Below are 9,701 nucleotides of genomic sequence, written 5' to 3' on the forward strand. Positions count from 1 at the left end.
CCCGAATGGCAGCTTCAGGGCAGCTTTAGGGCAGCCAGAGGGTGCTTTAAAGGGAGCTATGGAGGGGTTAGGGCAGCTTTTGGTAGAGTAGGGTAGCAGCAGCTTTAGTTTAGAAGGGGTCTTCTTCCTTGGTGGGAAGCCGTGCGTGGCAGGGGTCTTTGTCTCTCTCTCTCTCTCTTTATTTTTTTATTTGGATCTTAAATTTATTTTCATTATTAAAAAATTAATTTAAAATTTTTATTATTTAAATATTATTAATTAGTTTAAGGTTGAATCTTTTTCTCTCTTTTATCTCTTTCTTTAGTTTATTTGTTTAATAAAAAGTTGTGGTTGAAATTTTATTTTGATTGGATTATTTTGAATTATTCAGTTTAAATTATTCTTTTTAAAGTCTTACATGGAATCTTAAATATTTGTTTGTGTTATTATTCAATTTGTCTTTTTATTTGGAGTCTTTCTTGAAATTTAAATAGTTCTTTAAGTGCTTTTATCATTAAAGTTAATGGTTTTATCTTGTTAGAATTTAATCTTATTTAGGTTTGTGTTCAAAGTTAGCATTTTTATTTAATTGAATATTTGCAGGATTTATTTTCTTTCATTATTTTGGCATTGAATCTGACATTTAATTAATTATTTTTATTCATTTTAGAGTTTAATTTTCATTGAAAAAATTCTTAAACATCCTAGAAACCAAATCTGGACAATGTTCAGTAAACTTTTTTTTTTCTTAATTTTGTTTGGGATTACACGAAATTTGGAATTAAACTGCATTCCCTGAGAAGACGATTTGACCCTTGGGTTAATTATTATACAACTGAACTCTTATACTTGGGATAACTTTCGTGCTGCTAATTTTTAGAGTGAGTCAATTATTGAGAATTTCACTTGTGAGTTTGTCCCATATTGAAAAAATTGAGTGAATGATGAATGTTTATATACATGGTTGAACTCAAGACCCAATAAGTTTAATCTTTGGGTCAAGTTGACACTTACCCATGTATATCAAGCCTACCAATGGGCTCCTCTAGCACTAACAATTGGTATAAAAATTGTTGACTTTACAAGGCTGAACATCTTGTTTTGATGATAACGAATAAGATGAACTTAACATATTTGGTTAAATGATAATATTTCAGGACTCAATTATGAAAATGTAAGGTCAAGTATTCACAAGAATCCATTGAAAACTTATATTTCAAAGAAGGATGATCATACTACTAATAATAATAATAGTAGTAACAAGACTAGTAATAATAATAATAAAAATAATAATAATAGTATACTACTAATAATAATAATAATAATAAGAATATTAATAATAATAAACTAATGACAATAAGAATAGTAATAATACTAATAAAAATAATAATACTACAGCTAATAATAATAATTATACTAATAATAGTAAAAATATTCCAATAATAATAATAATAATATTAAGAATAATAATAATAATAGTAAAACGGCACCTTTATTATATTTGGTCTGTGCAAAATGCGGTGTCAACAACTAGTATCACAAAAATTATTCTAGTAGTTAATTTCTAAATTAATTATATATGCTATGAAATGTGTCACCATTGTGCGCGCGCGCGCGCGTGTGTTTTTTTTCAAAATTTATTTTTCTCACGAATCTAACCACTTTTATATTGTACGTTTTCTGTGTTTTATGTATAATAATTTATCCTTCTTAAATTTAACTTAATCTTATATTTAAAAATACATAAATTTAAATTAAATTTCGAAATTCATATTACCAAGCACTGCCTAACTTATTTAAATTTAAATTATGCAAATATGTGTGAAAGATGGGCCTCGTGGGAGAGACCAATTTATTGGGGGATTTGAAGTATTTGCTGATAGAACATGGCCGACCCTGCAAGTTATATTCAATTTTCTTATTATTTAAATATTATTAATTAGTTTAAGATTGAATCTTTCTCTCTCTTCTAGTCTCTTTCTTTAGTTTATTTGTTTAATAAAAAGTTGTGATTGAAATTTTATTTTGGTTGGATTATTTTGAATTATTCAGTTTAAATTGTTCTTTTTAAAGTCTTGTGTAGAATCTTAAATATTTGTTTGATTTATTATTCAATTCGTCTTTCTTATTCAGAGTCTTTCTTGAAGTTTAAATAGTTCTTTGGGTGCTTTTATCATTAAAGTTAGTGGTTCTATCTTGTTAGAATTTAATCTTGTTTAGGTTTGTGTTCAAAGTTAGCATTTTTACTTAATTTAATGTTTGCAGGGTTTATTTTCTTTCATTATTTTGGCATTGAATTTGACATTTAATTAGTTATTTTTATTCATGTTAGAGTTTAATTTTCATTGAAAAAATCTCAAACATCCCACAAACCGAATCTGAATGATGTTCAGTAAACTTTTTTTTTCTTAATTTCATTTGGGATTACACGAAGTTTGGAATTAAACTACATTCCCTGAGGAGATGATCTGACTCTTGGATTAATTATAATACGACTGAACTCCTATATTTGGGAAAGCCTTCGCGTTGCTAATTTTTAGAGTGAGTCAATTATTGAGAATTTCACTTGTGAGTTTATCCCACATTGGAAATATTGAGTGGACGAAGTTTGGAATTAAACTACATTCCCTGAGGAGATGATCTGACTCTTGGATTAATTATAATACGACTGAACTCCTATATTTGGGAAAGCCTTGGCGTTGCTAATTTTTAGAGTGAGTCAATTATTGAGAATTTCACTTGTGAGTTTATTCCACATTGGAAATATTGAGTGGATGATGGGTGCTTATATTCAGTAAAATCGAAAACATCTTGTCCGCTAATATATCTTTATTTACCGACAACATATCTGTAAAAGCAGAATGATTCAACATAATAAAAGAATATTCAGTAAAATTAAAAACTAGTTTTACTTTCCCCTTAATATTCGAAGCCCATGCTTGTTAAAAAGTTTGAGGGCGATGCTATCATGCAAAAATAAATTAATAAACATAGCATTATTATATATAAATGATTGGAACATATTTGTCAAAGATAATTTTTCTATTTTTTGATGACAAATACCAAAAACTTAAGTAATTTTAGATTAATATATTCATGTATTTTTTTAAACTTTAACTAAAAATTACATGTAAAATAAATGATTCAATCCACAAAAGCACAATTTTGCTTATTAAAGTATTCAAATAACAAAATTTCAAAATAGTTGAAAAATAGAATGATGCACGGACCTTAAATTAATTTATTTCCTCAACAAACACAAAGATGCCAATCAACTTTTTTAAGGAAAATGCTTCCATTAAAAAGTACATCACTGCAGTTGTTAAAATACACAAAACCAACAGTTGTATTAACATGTGCTTAGTTTCAAGAAAAGTGGTGCTATCTATAAGAGTTTTTTTTTTTTGGAAAAAATTTCAGCAGGGAGAATACACATGCTAATAGGGGGAATCAACCATGTTGAAGTATTGGAAATGCAGCATAGTTGAACATAGTAAAAGAATATTTAGTAAAATCGAAAACGTGTTTTACTATCTTTGATGTTAACAATTTTTACTTTTCCGTTAATATTCGAAGCACATGCTTTTGAGTCAAGTTAGTGGTTACCCATGTGTATCAAATCCACCAATGGGCTCCTCCGACGCTAACAAATTTACTATGAATTTAGTACATTACCTAAAATACAAGCAAAAGAAAATGGTATGGCATTCGAAAATTTAAAAGAATGTAAGGGAAAACTTGATAAATTTCCTCAAATTTCAAAAGAACTAGGAAGATTTGCCGCATAAAACTACCAACCACAAAAGTTCAAATTCCCAAGCACAAGGAATTTCTGAAACTGAACTAAAGCTACCACTGCCTATCATTCAATTGCTGCTAGCTATGCTTCCTGCACATGCAACATTCTCCAAGCTAATAAAGTGCAGATACTAACAGAAGAACATAGAACTCTGCACATGTTCATGCAGCTGCGGCAACTCTGGAACTGGAACACTACCATGGGTAGAGGATGACTTTGACAATTCATCAACTTAATAAACTGCAATAGCTGGCTTGCAGCCAAGTGGGCATAACCTATTGGGGCAACTGCAAAAATTAAGAACCCAAAAAAGGAAAAAAATAAGTACACGGTATTAGAAAGCCATTCTTCTCAAGTGTTCTAATCCAAATTAATGCATGTTTGGTGCATGAAGAAACGGGCATTCAATTTCATCCAACATTACACATGAATCAACCAGCAGCAGCAACTAGGTGTGGTGAACCACTAGTCAAATGAATTATTAGGCACCAGATAGGACAGGATGGTTGAGATATCAAAATACAGAAACACATGAAGAAAAACTCAGTCAGAAACGAAGGAAGCATCATTTCTTTATCAATTTCAAGTACGGAACAAGGTAGCAAACAACAAAGGATACATTTGCTTCACAAAATGGAATAAGGTGGGGTATGATAATTTTGCAAGCACTCAATGCAATAGTAAATATCATTCCATCATATAATAGGATAGAGAAATAAAAAATTCCTACAGTGAAAATTTGGATGATCATTCTTTGTCCATTCCGCGTTATGGCCTAGTAACTTTGCTACTGTACTCAACTGCAATAATTATTTTTTGTTGTACATTTGTTTACTGTACTAAGAATTTTTTATCTCATTTTTTCACGACAATAAAATTGTTTTTAATTTGGGTGTAGAAATTTGTTGAACTGAAAGAGATTAAAGGGTGGGTGGTTGTTAATTTCTCTGCCCGGTGCAATGTTACAGAACTGGTCACAGATCTAGTCGAATGCGGATCCAGGAAGGGAATTGTTAGTATTGTCTTCTACTTTTGAATACCTTGCTTCTTCAAATCTAAAACCCTATACATTAATTTCTTTTTCCCCTTTTGCTCTAGCGCATAAGTCGTCCATATGAAGTCTTTGAAAAAGATCATTCATCTCGCCATATGCCAGCTCCAGCTAGAGTGGACAAGATGACTGAAATTATAACTTCACTTCTTGAATTATCCCAACTTATTCTTTGTCTTCTTCCGGAGAGGAAGAACCCTGATATCTATGGTTGGTTGCATTCTGCAGTGCTTTCTTGTGCCTTCTGATATTTTATTATCCTATTTCCATTAACTCAATATGCATATATTGAAGGAGCATGGAAGAGGAAAATTCTTTGTGATCTTGGAGTTGTAACTCAGTGCATTGCTCCAACAAGAGTGAATGATCTATACCTTACGAATGTGCTATTGAAAATCAATGCCAAGGTATAATACTGAGGCAACAAATGACTTCATTATATATTCATTTTATCCCATCCATTTGTCTGCAGAAATTTCCATATATATTCACTTGTCATTTTTTTGCCCTCTTGTCTTTGCTCAGCTTGGTGGTATGAATTCATATTTATCAGTGGAACGTAATCATTCTATTCCTCTTATCTCTCGCACACCTACCTTACTCATTGGGATGGATTTGTCACATGAGTAGTCAGGATAGCCATGTGACAAATCCATCCCAATGAGTAAGGTAGGTGTGCGAGAGTTAAGAGGAATAGAATGATTACGTTCCACAGATAAATATGAATTTATGCCACCAAGCTGAGCAAAGACGAGAGGGCTAAAAAATGACAAGTGAATATATATGGAAATTTCTGCAGACAAATGGATGGGATAAAATGTATATATAATGAAGTCATTTGTTGCCTCAGTATTATACCTTGGCATTGATTTTCAATAGCACATTCGTAAGGTATAGATCATTCACTCTTGTTGGAGCAATGCATTGAGTTACAACTCCAAGATCACAAAGAATTTTCCTCTTCCATGCTCCTTCAATATATGCATATTGAGTTAATGGAAATAGTATAATAAAATATCAGAAGGCACAAGAAAGCACTGCAGAATGCAACCAACCATAGATATCAGGGTTCTTCCTCTCCAGAATAAGACAAAGAATAAGCTGGGATAATTCAAGAAGGGAAGTTAAAATTTCAGCCATCTTGTCCACTCTAGCTGGAGCTGGCATATGGCGATATGAATGATCTTTTTCAAAGACTTCATATGGACGACTTATATGCTAGAGCAAAAGTAGAAAAAGAAATTAATGTATAGGGTTTTAGATTTGAAGAAGTAAGGTATTCAAAAGTAGAAGACAATACTAACAATTCGATCCGCATTCGACTAGATCTGTGACCAGTTCTATAACATTGCACCGGGCAGAGAAATTAACAACCACCCACCCTTTAATCTCTTTCGGTTCAACAAATTTCTACACCCAAATTAAAGACAATTTTATTGTGGTGAAAAAATGAGATAAAAAATTCTGAGTACAGTAAACAAATGTACAACAAAAAATAATTATGGAACCTTCTCGTTGAAGTTCCAGCTCCCATTTCGAGGGGCTAAGTTCTCTCCATTGCCCAATTTCAACTGCAGTAAAATAACAATGAATAAAGCAAATGAAAAGACTATAAATTCATAATGATAAGTTCATATAAAACATTGAAAACAATCAGCAATCATAAAAAAGGAACAAAACACTTACCCCTGGGGCAGGCAAGACACGGCCTTCAATTTCAGTAAGCTGAGAACTAATTGAAATTCCAGAGGACCGAAGCATTGGGTCTGCCTTATTGTTATTAGTTCTTAATGCCTGCCAGAAAACCCAAGTAAAAAACGAATAATAAAGTAAATACAAAATGGCTTGGTGGAACCTACATCAGTCAGGACTCTAATCCGTTCATCGGGCTTCAGCCGGGATTTCTCAACAAGAGAGGCTCTTTGCCTAACAGTCAAGGCCTTTGTATAACTTTGCAATGGCAACAAGGAACAAAGCTATACAAGCACGAGAAAGATATAATTAGTTTTTTTATAGCAATAATGAAACCCTTTATAGTAATTGGGAATGCACGTTACCTCAACAGGAATGTAAGCAGGACTCTTCTCCGATCTCCCAACACTGATGCATGGGAAATCTGGGGAATAATGCAAATTTATGCGGCGATGATTAACAAAATAGTCATAAACCGTCATTTCAACTGCATCAGCAGCACCATTCCCATCTGTCCCGCCTCTCTGTTTCATTAGGAACCTGCAAGTGGGAAAAATTCCAACCAAGTAAATATCAGTTTGTCTAGAAACATCACAAGATCATTGAACAAGCAGATGATATTAATCAATACAATCCCAGGGGGAAAAACTCACGTCTGATATTTGCAAAATTTTTCACTCAATCCGGTAATTTTGAACTCCGCATTAGAATGGCTGGTCTTGATCCTTAGATTCCTTAGCATCCTTTTAGCCTGTTATCAAATATGCGGTTCTAGTTCCAGTTTAAAGTTTCCTATTGACATAATATTGAAATTGGCAGGAAATCTTTTATACCTCAACCCAATCAATTTGGTAACGATCTCTAACATTTTGATTGGTAATCAAAAAGTCAACAACAGGACCAGGCCTCAGAGTAATTGCATTTGACACATCTGTATTGAGGAAAAACAAATAAAATAACCTTGATAAACAGAAAGAAAAAAGTAGATCTGATCCTACAAAGTAGGAACTCACCAATGTTCAGGGATAGACCCCCTTGTGTTGCTTTGAAACTTGAATCGAAGCGCCAGTATAGTTGCAGTCCACTCCCCAAGTCAGTAATGTTTCTTGCATCATCATGGAAGAAAGGTTGGCGCACTGGGAGACAGCGCCTGCAGAGCAAGACAATTAAGTATGATATAGCATTGGTGTCTGTGTGTGTGTATCATCCAAATACTCTGCAGATCAAATTTTGACATGCTGCTTAGCTGCATGCTACCTTAATACGATGTTCAGAACTCGATGTGCTTCTTGAAACTGCTCTGATTCCAGACGGCGCAATGCATTTGCAATTGCTTGCAATGGGATTTTAGTTACAAAATTAATCTCCACCTTGAATATTTTGGACCGGTACAGGCGCTTAAATATCTTCCTATCACCCTCACTTGGGCTGCCTCCAGGTCTGTCATTTCCTCCAGCTCTGACCACCAAAAAGAATTTGATGACTCAACACAAACAAGGTAAGTGATGCAACATCAAAATATTTTACCTGCTTGACTCAAAGTCTTCCAAGACAACGGTGAATTCATGCTTCTTGTATGGAAGAGAACCAAGAGTGAACAAACTTTTTGCACCATCGTATGCAAAATGTCTCCGCGCCAATCCAGAACTATAAGTCTCTTGAACCTTGTCAATTACCCTACTGCCAATACCCTTAATCTCAACAGGGCGTCCATCTTCAAAGAATATAGCAACCTGCCCCAGCATGAAACACGAGCAGGAAACTAATTCCATTATCAAAGATTTCACAGCAGACAGACGCAGCAAAAAAGAGATTGTAATAGAGGCATACACTATAATGGAAGAAGTGACCATCCGACGTTGACATAGAAACCTTGTAGTGGTTGGTTAGAAGCAGTAGCTTCTGGCCTTTAGTCCCAAGTCCACACCTAGCAGCTGGCAGGCGTTTTGGGGATGTCAGTTTCTTCGGTGCTTCTGGACTCCGGCCTTGTTCTGCCTTAATTGGGACTACATCCGGGGGAATTACAGGTGGAGGTGGTGGCAATGGCTCGGATCCGGTATCATCTTTTGCCCCCAAAGAATCCATTCCCTAAACCTTAACAAGAGAAAATAATGTAGACATGTAATGAGACCTTGTCGAGTTGGGTGTGATGAAGAAAACAGTTACAGCAATAAAAATTAAAACGCTTATAACAAGAGAGGCCATGCATGAGTGGGTGTGGGTGTAAATGCGTGCATAGAGTGTTTGGTGTATGTGTAGTGTGGGTGTGTTCATGCATGCGTGAGTGCTTGGTGTGTTGCCTGTGTGTTACTGTGTGTGTGCGTTCATGCATGCGTGAGTGAGCGTTCCGTGGGTGTGTTCAGGGACAGGGGACTCACAGTGGGGTCGCCGGGGCTGGTGATGGTTACTGGGGGTGAGTGAGAGCTGAGAGGCGACGCCGGAGTTGGAGGCTCGTCGTGGGTGTGCCTGCAGCTGCTGCTAGCCGCCCTAGGTGCTGGTGCGTGGTGATGAGGGAGAGAACTGGCGAGGCAGTGGGGTGGTTGCAGCAGGGGAAAATGGAGTCTGAGAGCGTGGGGATGGGGGGGAGGCAGCGTCTGTGCGCCGGAGATGAGGGAGGGAGCTGGCGAGGGGGCAAGGAGACAGGCTGGGAGCTGGCGAGGGGGCAAGGAGACAGGCTGGCAGGAAAAAAAAAAAGTGAGCAGTGTCGTGGGTGCAGAGGTTGTGCGTATCTTGCTTTTTGATAAGCACTTTTTTTTTTTGTCTTTTTCCTTGACCTTTGCATGTGCCCCTAGGGAAAAGTGGGGTGACCGCAAAAGGTTGCACAAAATTTTTTTTCCTTCTTTTTCCCTTTGTTGTGCTTTTGTTTTGTAGTGATACTAATAATACTACTAATAAAAATAATGATACTAATAATAATAATAATAGTAGTAGTACCAAGGCTAGTAATAATAATAGTAACAATACTAATAAAAATAATAATACTAAAGCTAATAATAATAATAATAATAGTACAAATATCCTAATAATAATAATAATAATAATACTAAAAGTAATAATACTAATAATAATAATAGGAAAACGGTACTGTTGCTATATTTGGTTCGGGCAAAATGGGGTGTCGACAACTAGTATCACAAAAATTATTCTAGTAGTTAATTTCTAAATTAATTATATATGCTA

The 9,701-nt window shown here is 34.8% G+C and overlaps 1 pseudogene; it reads right to left on the reverse strand.

Moving 5' to 3' along the window:
• Positions 1-5,392: 5,392 nt before the first annotated feature.
• On the reverse strand, positions 5,393-8,932 carry LOC131167433 (protein argonaute 4-like; annotated as a pseudogene).
• Positions 8,933-9,701: the final 769 nt, after the last annotated feature.

The sequence above is a fragment of the Malania oleifera genome, chromosome 11, assembly GCF_029873635.1.
Source record: "Malania oleifera isolate guangnan ecotype guangnan chromosome 11, ASM2987363v1, whole genome shotgun sequence".
In the NCBI taxonomy this organism is placed as follows: domain Eukaryota; kingdom Viridiplantae; phylum Streptophyta; class Magnoliopsida; order Santalales; family Ximeniaceae; genus Malania; species Malania oleifera.